Source organism: Lasioglossum baleicum, chromosome 18 (genome assembly GCF_051020765.1).
Source record: "Lasioglossum baleicum chromosome 18, iyLasBale1, whole genome shotgun sequence".
Lineage (NCBI taxonomy): Eukaryota > Metazoa > Arthropoda > Insecta > Hymenoptera > Halictidae > Lasioglossum > Lasioglossum baleicum.
This window is the reverse complement of record NC_134946.1, coordinates 7,337,852-7,355,793: the sequence shown is the minus strand read 5'-3', so window position 1 is coordinate 7,355,793 and position 17,942 is coordinate 7,337,852. Positions and strand designations below refer to the sequence as shown.

The 17,942-nt window shown below is 35.9% G+C and overlaps 1 protein-coding gene across 7 annotated transcripts in view; it reads left to right on the top strand.

The window, feature by feature from the left end:
- Positions 1 to 17,942, top strand: part of LOC143218028 (uncharacterized) — an 85,436-nt gene that overhangs the window by 51,893 nt on the left and 15,601 nt on the right. For 2 of the 7 annotated variants that reach the window (XM_076442906.1, XM_076442912.1), the window contains exon 6: positions 217 to 2,338. The exons of the other annotated variants lie outside the window; for them this stretch is intronic. The gene's annotated coding sequence lies outside the window, so the exon portion shown is untranslated. Of the gene's footprint in view, positions 1 to 216; positions 2,339 to 17,942 lie in introns of those variants that run through there. 7 annotated transcript variants of the gene reach the window in all.

Below are 17,942 nucleotides of genomic sequence, written 5' to 3'. Positions count from 1 at the left end.
TTTATTAATTTTTCTTTTTAGGTAAAAGAGAGATTTCATTCGATATTTATTCACAAATATTAATAAAGAATAGAAATATTATATTCATTTTATAATAGATATTCAAAAACTTTTTGAATTATTACTACTAGTACTAAGCATACTGTTAAATTACAAATGTTTTATTAAGACCAACACAAATTGTTCAATTCAAAATTTATTAATTTTTCTTTTTAGGTAAAAGAGAGATTGGTCTACAGACTCCTCCAAATAAAGTGATACATTATATGTTTTCGATAATAATGTATGTAAATAAATGAAGACTTGTTTAAACAATTTTCGAAACGATTTAAAAATAAAATAAGTAACAAACTTTTACTAATTTTTTGATCAAATAAGATTCGATTTCAAATTGATTAATAAATTATATTCATATTTGGAAAAATTGAATTTATTTTACCAAAACCATTCTTGAAGATTGAGACGAAGACAGTTTGGATGCGCCTAGTTAAAAAGACAGGCAATAATCGGTTATATGTATAAGGGCGGACCACGTGCATCACAGTTGGACAAGGGTAACCTTTCGCACGACCCTGGAACCCAAACCCTCCAGAGGGTCTACAAACATTATTTCTTGAAAATACGCAAAACGTCGAGCCCAGCTTGACTTCCAATTACAAATTCAAGCGAACTTAACTAAAACAGCCGTCCCTTTTTTTCCAGTGAAGGACTCCCGAAGCTTCCTCGTTATGGCCCACCCCTTTTTCCGTATACATATGTCATTCGACAGAGCTGTAGATTTGTGAAAGATGGAGAGGCTGGCCAATATTTATTATTACAACACTTAAAAAATATTTTTTATTTTATTATTTAACTCTCGATGGAAATATTTAACTTCAAGAACTTTTTTTTTAAACCGGATATATGCACATACTTCTTATATACAATTATTCTCCAAGGTCTGATGAATTTAGCAGAGATCGATTGAATAATCTTGGATTATTCTCCAAGATCCAACAACGCCACGTGATAGAGTAGAACTTTTTCGATGAAGAAATATAATATTTATACATATAGAAAATTTTTTAATATTGCTAATTAGGTTAGAATCTATATTGATATTTTATTTATTTATAATTTTATTAACTGGAATTTAATTATACACTGATTGAATATTTTTATATTTATTAGTGATAGAGAGAGAGAGACAGGGGTTTGATAGAGGATAATTGGAATTTCATTAATAATTAGAATAGTACATAATTATGAGTATCAAAGGATAAAGATTTTGAATTTAAAATGACAGCAGAAATTTTAATAATATCATTTATATCATTTATTTTATTTATTGACTTAAAAGTATTGTATCTAATTAAAATTTTTGTTAAATGTTTATTAATATTAGTGTCTGTAAAATTATTTATAAAATATCATTTATAATTTTAGAATAGTTGGGGTAAGTTTTAGATTAAGAATCTACTCTTCGATAATAGTAATTTTAACTTTATGAATTTTTAGGTTAATTATTTTACTTTTAAATGAAAAGAATAATTTATTATGTTTAAAGATACTTATAATTTGATTATTAAATTTAATTATATTTTTTTAAGTATGCAGATATTTTTATTTTATTTTATATTTGAAGTTAGATTAAGTATAATTTCTTTTGTAATTATTAAATGAGGTCAAGGAGATAAACGGATAGAAGCTGCTTATTATATACAATAATATTTTATACATTATTTATAATTCCGCATATAATGACGTATAGCCAGTGGTGCTCAACCCTAGCCATCTCAACGGCATAAGAAGTTCAAATTGATAAATAGATCAATGGAATCGTCTCGATTTCATCGAACACGTGACCATAATCCCATTCAAAATAGTTCGGTGTCCTTGAAATTTTGAAAAACATGAAGAAAATGTGCCCTATTTCAGTCCCTAGTAATTAGTTCCTGAAAACAGATTATTTAAAACTAAACAACCATTAGGGAACTACATACATCGAGCAGAATTAATAATAACTGAGATGGCTGACTAACGCAACAATGAACTTAGACCTTCCAAACCGTAATCATGTTTTCCCTGACTATATTCGTCCGTCATCGAGAACAAGGAAAATTCATTTAAACAACTGGAAATAAATTCGCTGCCCTACGAACAAAAGGGATGAATAATCGTCGCCCGGATTGATATTCCAGCAACATCGATTCCCGGGTCTCGCCGGGGTACGCGAAAGGTCGTCTAGGATAACGCCTGAAGGCTGGTGGGATTCCAGAGAGACTGAAATAGGAATAATCTCTCCGGAACTTGCTGGAAGTACGGCGGGCGGGTAGTCCGGGGGCCAAGAGGCGGAGCGCGGGGCGCGGGGAGGGCAGGGAGGAGGCGGTGGGTGGTGGGAGGGGCCGGAGAATGCCGGTTGCCGGAAGTCCACGGGGTTGGGGTACGAACGGAAGCGAAAAGGGAACGACGGAGAGAAGCGGAAGTGCCGCGTGGAACTGTGGGGCGGCCGCCGGTGGGTGGCCCGAGGAAAAAGGGCGGGCGGGGGGTGGTGGGAGGCGGGAGGGGGCCCGGGACCGGAACCGGAAGCGGGGAGCGCAGGAAGACGAAGGGACGTCGACGTCGGGCGTCGGTGGCTGCTGCAACGACGTCGACGGCGGCGGCGGCGGCGGCCCCGATATGGCGGAAGCGTCGCGTTTGCCGGAAGTCGCCGAGGAAATGAAATGCCTCCCAGCCGCCGCCCGACTAACCCCACCCCCTCGCCAACCCCTTCACCCGCCCCCGGACTCCTCCGCCACGCCCTCCTTCGAGATCCTCCGCGACGTTCGAATCGCAAACTTGATAAAAGCCTTGCAGGTTTAAAATATTTTTCTTGCCTGCGCCTCGGAATTGTTCGATCGACCCGATTCTCGACTGTGCGTGACCGGTATGTTGTTCGTCGTGAAGACCTGAAAGCCATAGAATTGGAAAATAATTGAAAAATAATTCGAAAATGTGAGATTAGAAAATAATTGGAAGACAATTGATAAAAAACGTCCCAATATAGACATGATGGAAAAGGTAGCATCTTGTTTTTCGTTATGACGAGTATACTCTGATGTTGAGAACCACTGATGACCCCACGTACCCGGCAGAACTATATGTTATTCGTTCAATCGAGATATATTATACTATAATCGTAGAGAAGACACTGTTTTATCACTTTTCTATGTAGTTACAGCACGAAAAGTTGTTACAGTTGTAATTTCAATTTTTTATAATATAGGTGGTACAAAGCTCATCATTTTAAAATTGGATACCATTTCATTTTTTGAAAATTGAAATGTATTCTGTTATAAATGGTCCAGTGAGACTAGGTCGCACTATGGGCGAAACCGACGAAATCTGTGTCAAAATCAAAGAACTTTCGATAGAAATGAGAGGGAGCGATGACATTTTTGTAAATGAAAGCTGAAACTTTGCAGAATATGGGAAAAATAGGGAGATTATGGTACGAACGTTTGTTAACGTTGAAAAAATTCGTTAAACATGTAGAATTTCAACAAAATTGTGGTTTTTCCAATACCACGCGCGGAAAATTTTTTTTTTTTAACATGCGACACATAATTTTCGATCGATTTTTTCACGCTGATTTCAAATCTGGTCTCAAAATTTGTCTACGACCTCAGGATTTTGCAAGAAATCGATTTTTGTGAACACAACTTATGAAATCATTTTTTCGTTGAAATGAATTGGTAACCCACTAGTTTGAACGAATATTGTATTCTCATATATAAAACACATTAAAAATAATCATAATGAAGTATTTGAACGTTTACTTAACGTAGATTTAAAAAGTCTATCGAAAATGATGTGTCGCATGTTAAAAAAAGATTTTTTCCGCGCGTAGTATTGGAAACACCACAGTTTTCTTGAAATTGTGCAAGTTTAACGAATTCTTTCAAGGTTAAAAAACGTTCGTACCACAATCTCCATAATTATTCCATATTCTGCAAAGTTTCAGCTTTCATTTGAAAAAAACTTAATCGCTCTATCTCATTTCTATCGAAAGTTCTATGATTTTGACACAGATTTCGTCGGTTTGGCCCATAATGGGCCACCCTGATTATACATTATTATACATGATAACGTGTTGTTATTTCGGTTGTTTATTATAGATTTTCTTGTTGAAGAAGTATGGAGAAGTTATTTTCTTTAATCTCTGTCTAATCTTGATTAATAAATAACTGAATATTCATAAGGTGTCTGAAAGCTTTTTATAATTGATATGTCTACGTAATTATGGGTATTGTTATACTTTATGTAACTGCATAAAAGTGCATGCTGTAGATGTAGATCACTCTCGTTCTCGTGTGTCTTTGTATGTACGCGTCGAGCGTGATATAAAGTAACGAAGGAACATAAAAAGGAAAGCAACTTCGGGCATCCGGTCAACGAGGTTCTTACATAAGTCTTGTATCTGACGGTTGCTGGGAAATATGGTTGCTCTGCACCGCGAATACACTTGAAAAATAAAAATTACAATGAACTTCGCCAAATTTATTAATTTTTTTGAATTTTCATGCGCTGCATTCGTATCTGCAAACCAGGGGCAATTAACTTGAGATGCAAGTAAAATGTTATTCTCGTTCGAGAAAGTAAAACAGAACTCAAGGTGCAGGGCGCTATCAGTGATTCTCAATCGCAGTATAAAAAAAGCGCACACACTGTCAGATTTTTCGATTTTTTCTATACAGGGCATGGGGAAACAACAACAATTCGTCTGTTTTACACAATCTCAACGCGCGCGCGATCCAAAATTTGCCTACCAACACCACAAATTCAAAAATTTTTTCTTAAAAGATATTCAATCGCTAATTTTTTACGTACAATGAGATTAATGAGTAGACCGCGGAAGTTCAGCAATTTTTAATTTTTGTAGACAAATTTTGCGAGAGTGGTGCCAAATAAAATTCTATTTTCATTGCTAATAGCATTTATAGATCCGAAATAAATAAAAATCGTGCTAAACTCTGTCGAATTAAATACTCCGGCATTTTTCGAAAATTTTTGTAAGCCATAAATACATAAAGATCCGCGCAGTCAGTTAATGAGGTTGTATGCATCACTAATTGTGATGCAGTTGGTGACAATAATTTTGAGGGCACTCTGCCAGTGATTTTTGCCGGGAGTAGGAAACAGGAAAGAAATGATGAAACAGAAGAAACGGCGGAGGGTCTCGAAGAGGTCGGCCCTGAAGAGCATTAAGCCATGGCGCGGGCCGGTGAAAGGCGAATAACACGAATGCCTTTGAAGTCGCATGGTTTCTAGTTCTAATAACGCTATTATTCCAACGTGCTGGTCCGCCTACCGGCTCCGCCACTTCACTCTGATTGTTTCTAAAGCGGTTGATCTGATAATCAGCCCTGGACTCGGTCCGATTGCTCAGCAATAAGTTAATGGCGCAAGGTCGCTAATGAATAAACCAAATCGCGCGCCCAGGGGTTATTGGTCGCGCATTTTAAGCGGCTTTTTTGTAAATACTCGGCCAAGTATTTTGCCGACCCGCGTGTCCAGGAATTAAGCATCCGTTCGAAGGATTTTCGCAATCAACGCATACTTTCCTTTCTATTTTCGAACCGGAAAATTGTCTGCGATTGATCGATATTATTTGTTGTATAAAAAAAAAAAATTGACGGATCGGGAGAGAATTTTAAATTGGACGAGGTTGTAGGTGCGTGGAAAGTCGAATTTTTGAAATGAGCCGTTTATTTTGTTTGCGTTTCAATGGAATTAAAAATATAGATAGAGGATACCAAAGCATCACACTCCTTAAGTGTATCTTTAGAATTCCTGTTTTAATAGGAATTGTTAAGTGAATCATATGTGTCTTCTTACCAAGAATGGACTTAAACCATTTTCAAAATTAACAACTAGATTTGGTTAAACTCGATTCAAAATCAAAGAACTTTCGATAGAAATGGGGTAGAGCGATGAAATTTTTTTTTTAAATTAAAGCTGAAACTTTGCAGAATATGGGAAAAATAGGGTGATTATGGTACGAACGTTTTTTAACCTAGAGGAAATTCGTTAAACATGTAGAATTTCAAGAAAATGTGGTTTCTCCAGTACCACGAGCGGAAAATTTTTTTTTTAATATGCTATATATCATTTCCCGTAGAGTTTTTCACGCTGATTTCAAATCTGGTCTCAACATTTGAGATGGATATAGCCTCACCGAGATATAGCGAGTTGAAGGAAAAATGGAAAATGTGCATTTTTTAAGCCTATTTTCAGAAACACCTGACATATCGATATGTCAATGAAATTGAAAAAACAAAAAGAGTGCCTCGAAGAGAAAGAAACGCTCTTTCTGTTGCTTTTTTGCACAAGATTCTACGAGAATTTTTTCGCTTTCTGGAGCCAGTTAAAGTTAAAAAGCCCATGTTTACTTCAATGTTGAATAACTCGAATAAAAAAAATCGCACAATATTCAACAACCACACAATTTACACAGTAAAGAATAGCCCTTCCAGATGATATTAACGCGATTTATCAAAAAAATTTGTTGCTCCCCGTGTTATGTTCCAAACTTGTATAAAATTTTTGTTAACCGTTACTATTGTCTTCATCTCGCTATAACTTTGTAAAGAACCAACATAGCAACAATTTGAAACAGATCATCTGAAACTAGAGGTTTCAGGCTTGCAAACCATTGTTTAACGATATCGATACGTCAATTTTTCACGGAGTTATGATCACGTAAAGTGGGAGCAATTTTTCGGGTTCGCACAAGTGATCCCTTAATTATTTTGGAGGAGTGCAGTTATTATAATACTTATTAATATTGGTAATAATAATAATATATTGTGAATATAATATTACAAAATTATTTACTTACGTGTTGATTCGATTCGAGATATCGCATAGATCGAGATAGGGCAGTTATTAAAGTGTTTATTGGTTTCTCGTGAGAACCGCAGCCCTCTCTCTCTCTTGGCGAAACTAATTGCGACTACTGGATGGTTAGGGTCGACGGTTTGTCGTCGCCGGAAGTCTGGATGTGATTTTTCGTGCGTGATTAGGGGAGGACGATTAACTATCCCCTCTTCTGTTCTCGATCCATCTTCGATATTCTCATATATGATTTATCAACCTGCTTCTTTCTCAATTGAACACACTAATTAGTATTTCCCAATGAAGTTCATTTTCATTTAAATTTTCCAATTTTAAAATGTATTTTCGATTAAGCTTAACGATTTTATTTCAACTTCTCAATGATACAGTTCAATCTCATGTCAATTCTGTAATTATTAATTTTTATTTTCTTTTAATTCGACGATCGTCAAGTTCAATTTTACAATTATGACAACTCTTATAATCAAATGTAATCAAATTTAAATGGTCGAATTTTACCAGTTTTACTTGTAATAGAATTAATTAAGACCGAAGAAGAAGTGCATCAAACTCAAAAAATTCGTAATGAAACATTTATAAAAACTATATTGTGAATAAATAATGGTTAATGGAAATGATTAATAATGCGAATTCGAAATTGCAGGAGCGGATAAATAATCTCAAGGAAGAGACTATTAAAGTCTTAATCGTAATTGTAAATAAAGAAATGTAAATAATTATTGCGAGCAATAACTGCAACAAATAATCGACAATATAAATTGTCAGTTTTGCAAATTGCGAATTGTAGATACGACCGAGTGACATTTTGAAGAAAACTGAGAATGAACGAGTGTGTCAATTAGGAAAGGCACGGAACGCTAATTATGATTTCTTGGCAACAAAGTAGCAAAGGGGAAGGGAGTTAGGGGAATTAGGTTAGCAGAATAAGGTGGATTGTCATAACTGCCGTGTTACTACTCGCGAACGTACGCGATTATATAATCGCGTCGGTGCGTAAACGACGCCGTCGGCGGCGTGTGAACACGCCTTAAGGCGCCTCGAGCCGGAAACAGACTTTCTCCATCGTTTCGACCGCGACAGCTTTTTCATATCCGAGTTCCCTCCAAAAACTCACTTGTTCACGCTCTGTTCCTCCTTTCTTGCTCTACCCTGGGATACTAATCCTGTATAGTCTCCATACACTTTCATAGTGAATTTATAATTTTGTTAAAAATACATTTACTATTAGTAAAATAATTTTGTCCACAGTAGAATACAGTCTATGTACATACAGTGACTGTAAAAAGAATTCGCACGCCCTTTAAAATAGAATAACTTTTTTATAATTGTACCAAACAACCTGGTTTTTTGTAATCAATTAGTAGCTTCGGTTTACGAAATGATGTGAAAAAAATATTTTCCAAATAATTATAATTTACAAGGTTACATGCACAAAATAAAAAGGCATTTCTTAAAGCTGTTTTATTTGTGTCCTTAATGAAAATTTAAAATATATGTGTTGTAGATCTATGTTAGTTATACACGTACACACTGAAAATTTCATCGAAATCGGTTGACGCTGGAGAAAACGACACGCATCGAGAGATGTACGTTTCTGTGGATTTCAAGCAGAAACTGATCAAAAGTCGCGTAAAACTATGATTTTCAGCATTTTTAACCGCTTCATTTAAACCGCTAAAATTTCAGCATGTGTGTAGTATAGATCTACAAAACGTATATTTCAACTTCAATTTCAACTCGTCAATTTCATCTCTTCGATTTCAACTTGAATTTTTAATTTCAACTCTTCGATTTCAACTTCAATTTTTCAATTTCAACTCTTCGATTTCAACTTCAATTTTTCAATTTCAACTCTTTGCTTTCTACTTCATTTTTTCAGTTTCAGCTCTTTGGTTTCTACTTCATTTTTTCAGTTTCAGCTCTTCAATTTCAACTCCTCCATTTCAGTTTCACGTTCAACTCGTCAATTTCATCTCGTCAATTTCAACTCTTCGATTTCAACCTCAACTTCAAACTTCAAGCCCATCACTACTTCTAAGTTGATAGTGTTCTACATTGGTATATATCTACCCTTTTTCAATCTATAAACGTCCATTAGCCGAACTATAGCGACACGAGCGCTGACTTCAGCCGTCGAACCTGACATAATCCCTGTTCTCCGCGTTTGGTGATTGTATTAGAACCAGATATGCATTTCCACTCGATAACATTTGGTTTCATTGCTTCATCGACGGCCTGCGACGTTTATGCGAATTCCTGGGGCCTGTGGTTTGTCTCGGGGAAAGTGGAGTACAGGTCAAATTCATTTTATTTCGAGAATCGTGCATGAACCTGCAACTTTGACATTTTTTTGTGCTCGAACCACAAAAACTATGCGCACATTCCTTGCACGAAACGATTCTATAGACTCTTGACTTAAGGGACTCCTCAAGTAGTCTCCTTTTCCCAGGATTGCAAGGGTGCGGGATTCGCGTTTTCATTTCTCGGTAATACAAAAATGGGGTTTCCAGTAGTCAAAAACGTTAGATAAAAGATCGATCTAGGGCGCTATCGCCCTCAAAAGTCCTGTTTTTTCGTATTTTTGCGTAATTTGCATTATTCGGAAGCATACAACTGCGCATGTAGCTATCTTCATAGCTACATACTGCCGAATAATGCAAATTACGCCTCGTAAACGAAAAAATAGGACTTTTGAGGGCGACCGCGGCCTGGATCGATCTTTTATCTAACGTTTTTGACTACTGAAAACCCCATTTTTGTATTATGGAGAAATGAGAACGCGAATCCCGCACCCTTGCAATCCTGGAAACGAGTCTACCGCCTTTTGAGGATGTTCTGGAGGTACAATGGGAGGCAAAAGTTCAAGAAATTCGAAATCCATCAATATATTGGCAACGAAAGCCATTCATGAGTATATTTTGCATTTAAAAAATAGATTAATTTAAAAAGCTTTCGTTTAATTAGTGAATTTCATGTTATATTTATTTTTTAATCAAATTGTCTTCATATTATAAAAAATTGTAAGTGACTTTTGCGAATAATTGTACATACCTTCTGATTGTAGCTATATTCAGTGGTCGATAAATTTGACGTTTTGCAACAGTTTATAATTTTTTGCTCTGTAACTGTTCAGTCAATCCTAATAAATTTTGAACATAATTAATTACATAATTTTTACTATATATATAAAAAAAACTGGAGTTTCTAGTCGCGTTTTTTCAAGGTTTAAATAGGGTTTCAAGTGGAATTTTATGAATTCTCCATAAGAAGACGTGTTAAAATCTGCAAACTTTAAGTTGCTATAATTCTGAAACGGTGCAGTGAATCGAACCCAAACTTTGGTAATTGCATTAATTCAGTAAGAATTATATCTTCTAAAATTTTCAAAAATTTTGTAGCGTTTTCACATGCCTGCAGAACATCCTTGAATGATATTTAAAGTCGCAGAGCAAGATCGTAAGATCGTACCCGAATTTTATAAAATTTTCAACTTTGACATTTTTCTGTGCTCGAACCACAAAAGCTACGCACACGTACCTTGTGTAGAACGATGCCACGCGCTCTTCCGAGTCCAATGACATGATTTTTGATGACATAAATATTGACACTGATTTATAATATGCAGATCTCCACCTGAGATCAGTGATATCGGCATCGAATAGAGAGAACCAGAATTCGAACCCTCGAATAGAAACTTATCGCCAGCTACAACTTCCTCTCAGTAAGTTCTTCTATTCCCGGTAATTAGATAACAGCAGGAAACCGCCACGGGTTGCATAATATCGATGTTACGCAATCTGTACCTTCACCTTATGTGCGCCTTACGTCGTCTCGCCAAGTGAAAATCAGTAGGAAAGTGTGTGTGACGCCGGCAGCGAGAAAGAGAGAGAGATAGAGAAAGAGAAAGAGAGGGAAGGAGAGCGGGGGAGGGGAGAAAGAGAGCGCGAACGAGACCGAGAGAGAGAGCGAGAGAGATTTCCAAAAAACCGAATTGATTTCTAAAAATCAAGGAACAAGTCTGCCAGACGAGTCGAACCCAATGCCTCCGACAAATTAAGGACAGAAAATGATCTCTATGCAGCACTGTGTTCGGTGAAATATTTTTTTCACGTTGAATATTGTTAAAAGGAATTGTTAGGTAACGATTTATTTTCGTGGCTATCGGTTCAATTTATCTTTGGAGTATAATACCAAAACCTCGGTATGTAAAAAAGCTGAGAGATAATTGAGATATTATTATTATTTATTAGTTTAAGTATTTTCATTATATTATTCGATATAATTTTATGATAATAAATAGCCAAATATAATATTTTACATCTTCTACGTATAATTGAAATTTTATGTTCAATATTTTATGTGCAATATTAAGATTTTATACAGGGTGGTCCCATAAGTCTCTAGATTCTAGACCATTCTAAAATGAAATAACTCTTAGTTTTTAACAATTCACATTTATTCTTTTGCGAAGAAATTTGAATTTTGCATAATACAGTGACTTTTCAGCCACCCTGTATATAATACCTGTATATGTATTCTATTTTGTATGTTCTACATTTTATGTTCGAAAATATCGTGTTTCGTACATTTTGTGTTCTATTTATATTTAGTATTATTTTTGTGTTTTATATTTTATATTTCACACACTGTGGAGACGTATATTAGACAAGTTTATCAATGTTATAATGTAGATCTATTATAAAGTATTTTTAATAGGAAATCGGTAATTTGTGATGTTGAAATTTTTTCTACCGATAAGTGGTCGTTGAAATTTATATTGTAGAATAAAACATTAACGGTATCGAGTTTCTTGCGATTTACACAATCAAGTTACGTAGGCATTCCTCCTGCACGTAAAACCGGATACTAGTTGTCCTGATCTAATATCGTGGTATTCCGTTTCTTTTACATCCAATTTTTTGCATTATTAGCAGAAATTATTTGCCCACATGCACACACACACACGCAAAAGAACTCGCTTTATGAAATTAAAAATTGTAGAATTGTAATACTATTACTGAGCAATCAGGAGAGAACAAAATCCGAACTAAAATTAATAATTCAATCTGCCAAAGGGTATTATTGACTTTTTTATTTCATTTTCTCCAATGTATTATTTAAATTATTTTCTTTAGATGTTAATGGAGGCTCTACAAGCTTAATATACAGGGTGAATCAAGAATCGTGATCAGTTTAGAAATTATCGTACTCTATTATTAGCAGTCCGATCGAAAATGTTTTTATTGGGTTTCAAGAGAGCATGATTTCAAGAGAGCTATAACTTTTTTTAACGTCTATTTGTTAGAGGATTTCAAGGCGAATTCGGAAACGTATCGTAACATTTAAAAAATTGCTTTTTTAATCTTTTTTTACAAAAATTTGCTATAATCGCGTGAAAATTCTTTTGAAGCCATGTATACGTGGTAAAAACATTTTCGATCGGACAGCTAATAACAGAGCAATCTCTACTGATCACGATTCGTGATTCACCCTGTATAAGCTTCTAATCCTTCTTGCAAGAACCTGAAATTTCAAACGATCGAGTGAGATATTATTGAAAAAAATCTCGTTCGAAAAATAATTTTGAAAATGTTCCATCGACTTCTATCAATGTACATATGTTCTCCTATTTAATGAAACTTAAGTCAAGCTATTTTTTTTACAACAGATTCACATAAATAGCCTTTATTACAAAATACATACAGTATTATATTATTAATATCTTTTCAATAGGCAAAAATGGGCAAACAGGGTTTGTTTCATAATTTTCAGGATACTTTAAGAAAAAGATTTATCCTAGTTTCGTTCAGGTATAGTCAGGCAAACTTATTAAATTTTGCATCGGAAACTTACTTTTTTTTAATTCAAAATCGAGTTAATCCGATGGTCAATTAATAAACTTGAAAATAATTATTAAACATAATCAATAGAATATTAAACATTTTTTATCGATACAATGTACAAAGAGCTATATGCATAAGCAAATTTTTTAATTATTTTACATGCAACTCTAACTGTGTACGAGGAGTGTGAACAGACAAAAATATTATGAAATTAAAAGGATGAGCGTTAACGACAATATACTTAAATACAAATATCAACTTGTACTTAAAAACTTTTAACTCATTTTACTTGTTTTTTTTGTTCATAAACTTTAGGGTATTGTCGAAGACGTGAAATAATTGATTTCAGTCATTTAAACAAAAGTTAAAAATCGATTTCTGTCCGGTTTTCGGCCACTGTGGGGCCCCGGGCATTTGCCCAAGTTGGTCCATAGGGTAACGCGCTACTGACTGTAACCCATTTCGACGACCCAACTACGTAAGGTGAAATATACTAAACGTGGACAGCATTTTTTGCTACCTTTAATTTTATCAGTTTAGATAAACAAAAACAATTTTTCAAGAGTTTTAACATAAAATTCAGATTTTTTGTAAAGTAATTTAAAATCCCAAAATCATTTTTTTTTGTTTAGATTAATATTCTAATATTATTTATTATTAGATTATTATAGATTAATATATTAATATTTTAATTAAACAACTAACCTATAGTTGGACATATTAAATCCCATCTAAGCTAGTACTTGAACCTAAGTAAAGCCTATACAGGGACAAATTGAATTTACATATAATTATATCGATAACATCGAACTTGATTAAATCTTTAATGATTTACATATCAAAATATTATTATATTTAATTCTATCCTGTTTAATTTTCATTGTTTGTTGCAAAGCAAGCATTTCAAGAGACAATATGTACTTCTTTCTCCATATTTTCAAAATGAGTGCATAATTTCGCGCTTTCTCTTCTTTAATTTCATCTTTATTTTCATTGGTTGATTTAGACTTCGAACCTTATTTTTTTTAGATTTATCATTGATTTTTAACTTAATATCTTTAATTTGTTGTGTAATTGTCTTTTTTCTCACTTTTTACAAGCTAATAGAAGACTAATTATACGTACATTAACGAGTTGATTTAAGGCGTATGTACGTACATTATTGTACATCGAGTATAAGCTTATAGTTGGACAGTTACTGTCATCGCGTCCCAGTATGGAGTACTTGGAAATCTAATATTTAAATTAATAATTGTTAATTATTATTTTAAAATATCAATATTATTATGCGCGTTAATCACTTTGCCTAAGGGCTTAAATTGTATCTTTCTCTCTAATAAAAGTTAAAACTATACTTGCACATGATTCGCATGGAAACAGACTATTTTGTATACTGTGTTCTCAGATAAACTTTAAATTTATTTTTAAATTTCAATTGACGTCTTAAACAAATAATATTCACATCCGCTTGTAGCTAAGAGGCCTGAGAATATAATAAAATAATTATTTAATCTCTTAATTATTGGTTTTCAGCGTCACTTTTGGCTTGTCCACGCTTAGGGCATTTCACCGTATATTCCCCAAAGAAATATGAAAATCCAAGAGAGCTGGTCCACGTTGAACTATAAAATGAAAAATCTGTTGAACGAGAATGGGTCGCAGACCGGCTGTAGATTTCCAAGGGGGAAACCTCGGAAAGGTTGGGAACCGGTGAGAGATGGAGGAAGAGGAGAACGAGCGGAACTGAGGTCCGCGGAGCTTCCTTTCCTTTGGACATGCCTCGCTGCTTCTTAGTCCTATCCCACAGATTACGGGCGTCGTTCTCTTTCTCTCCCTCTCTCTCTCTTTGTCGCCGATTCGCTTGCGCTCGCTGTTATCTCCGTTGTCTCTGTTCCGAGCGCGACGATACAGTAACCACGACAATGCCGATCGCTATTACGACCGTCTCGGCCTCGAAAGTAGGAACTACGTTCGACGCACCTACTTCCTGGACGACCATCGCTGCTCCTCGAGCCTCGACCGGTCGCCACTCTGCCTGGTTCTTTCGGAACGATTTTTCCTTTCAAACATGTTCTAATAAAATCATTCGTTTGAAGACACTTTTTGTAGATACACTCCAGAGTTGGGCAAACATTTAATCAACGACTGATGAATGAATTTCTAGTTCAAATCGTTAATCGCAATCAACAATTAAACTCCTACTTTAATCGTTAAGTGCGGTTGACGATTACATTCTTTTCAATTGTAATCGTCAATCGGATAATCGATTAACGATTAACTGCTGAAATCTCGAAATGAAATACGGAATCAAAACTGTATGCGTACTGAGATACACTCCTCAAAAGAAAATTGCTCCCAGTCTACGTGATCATAACTCCGTCAAAAATTGCTGTATCGATATCGTTAAACAATGGTTTGAAAGCCTGAAACCCGTGGTTTCAGATGATCTGTTTCAAATTGTTTGCTATGTTGGTTTTTTTACAAAGTTATAGCGAGATGAAGGCAACATTGACGGTTAACAAAAATTTTGTGCAACTTTGGAACATAACACGGGAAGCAACAAATTTTTTCGATAAATCGCGTTAATATCATCTGGAAGGGCTATCTTTCCTGTGTAAATTGTGTGGTTGTTGAATATTGTGCGATTTTTTTTATTCGAGTTATTCAAACATTGAAGTAAATATGGGCTTTTTAACTTTAACTGGCTCCAGAAAGCGAAAAAATTATCAAGGAATCTTGTGCAAGAAAGCAATAGAAAAAGCGTTTCTTTCTCTTCGAAAAGCACTCCTTTTGTTTTTTCAATTTCATTAACATTTCGCTATGCCAGGTGTTTCTGAAAATATGCTTAAAAAATGCACAATTTCCATTTTTCCATTAACTCGCTGTACCTCGGCGAGAAATCATCGTAATACCATGATCCGAACGTCAGATTGAAGCAGAGATTCTGCCGATTCGATTGAGCACCCCATGAACTCGCTAGGACAATTTTTTACCTATGGCAGCTGTGTTTGAAGTTAATGCTTCGCAGAAATTAGCGCGCCAAGTACAGCGGCTGCCTGGCATCTCTGTGGAAAACCAAACTCGATTCAAAATCAAAGAACTTTCGATAGAAATGAGGTAGAGCGATGAAATTTTTTAAAAATCAAAACTGAACTTTGCAGAATACGGCAAAAATAGGGAGATTATGGTACAAACGTTTTTTAACGTTGAGAAAATTCGTTAAACATGTAGAATTTCAAGAAAACGTGGTTCCTCCAGTACGACGCGCGGAAATTTTTTTTTTGTAACATGCTATATATCAGTTCCCGTAGATTTTCTCACGCTGATTTCAAATCTGGTCTCAAAATGTGTCAACCATCTCAGGATTTTGCAAAATCGATTACCTCTTTTAATCGTACACATTAATCGATGAATCTTGGTTAAAATTTGACTCACCTTTAATTAACTTGCCGGAAACTGAGTAATTCACTGGCGATTTCGTTCGACCCGGGCTCTGCTGCAACCGCGCTCTGATTGGCCCGTGTTTTCCGCTAATATGTAGCTCCGTAAGAAAACCGCGAAGAATACATATTTTTGTAAAGGAAAAAGTTGTTCAAGATGACCTTAGTAATCGAAATTTTCGAGGAAGTACAACATTCTTGGGACACCCTGTATAACGAAAACGAACACGTATACGTTATCTGTTGAGGAAACGAGAATTTGCGCGTCCGAAGACTTCAATACATTATCGCTCGAATGTTAAACGCTGCAGACAGCGTTATCGCGTTTATGCTACTCGAACGTCATTTCTTGAGAATGATAATCAATATTTAAAAATGTAATGGAAATCGTTCGATGTTTATTCGCAACCGATGGAAAAAGGCGGAAATGAGTGCAAGGCGGTTGGCACAGTGACACAACCAGTTTTTCCGAGGCTGATCAAAATCTGACGCGTTTCCACGTGAACTGTGAACAATCCGCGGTGGCTTATCAGTGGATCAAGTCCACGGAAGTACCGGGCCCGTTATCGGTCTGCGAGCGACTAACAACAAGAATTATGAGACGATAAACATCATAATCTCTTGTTATAATTGAACGGCGCTTTCTTTGTTCCTGTGATCAGCCGGAACCCGATTTGTCATCGAGACAAACTGCATCAGTTCTGTACAATGTCTGCGGGATTATTCGCCTTTATACTAATTGCGGCAGCTACGATACGTGTACCAACCGAATTGACAATATCAAATACAGGGTCTGTCCGGAAAGTAATGCGACCACATTTAAAGAAAAAAAAAATTAGTCTCAAAATTCCTTCAACAGCCGGAAATGGGAGGTTCCTCAGATCATTTGAAGCAACATTTTCCTTTGCAAAAATGTTATCCGCGGCTTTGTTTAGGAGTTATTAACGAAAAATACGGACCAATCAGAGCGCGACTTAGACGTGAGTTGGCACAGTCGGCCAATCGACAGTTGGCGCGCCGGGCCGACTGTGCCAACTCGCGTTTAGGTCGCGCTCTGATTGGTCCGTATATTTTTCGTTAATAACTCCTAAACAAAGCCGCGGATGACATTTTTGCAAAGGAAAATGTTGCTTCAAATGATCCGAGGAACCTCCCATTTCCGGCTGTTGAAGGAATTTTGGGACACCCTGTATATCAACTTGTATATCAGCTATATGTATAAATTTGTACACGAACTATAACAACTCGTACATCTCTACCGAGTATGACTACAATGTATTAATTACAGCCACTATATGTCAACTGTCTGCTAGATAATTCGTCTTGTAATTTATACTTTTTATGTTACGATCGTACAGTCGATTAAACAATTGGCGTGCTTAATGATCACAATAAAAAGGATCGCGTATTCGCATAAATTGTATCGGCTCATTCGGGTTTGAATTAATTGGCTGTCGGTCCTTCACCGATGAGGCCTGGTGGTCGAAGAATCGAGAGAAGGGGTAGGCGATAATTCTCGCAACGACCGCAATCGATTGGAGCCGATTTGGTTGCGGACACGCGACTAGAATATCTCTCCCTCGTGATTCGAGTGTCCTGCATAATTGAGTGCATTCCTCGGCCACGCGGATTCCGCTTTGCGTCGACACGGATTCCGCGCCCTCGCCGATCTATAATCCTTCGGCCGATACGCATCTCCCGCGGGAATTCTGGGAACCGTAATTCCGTAAGAAAACTGCGTGTGCCGGTTGCGTCATGGAATACTGCACTCTTTCTTACCAAA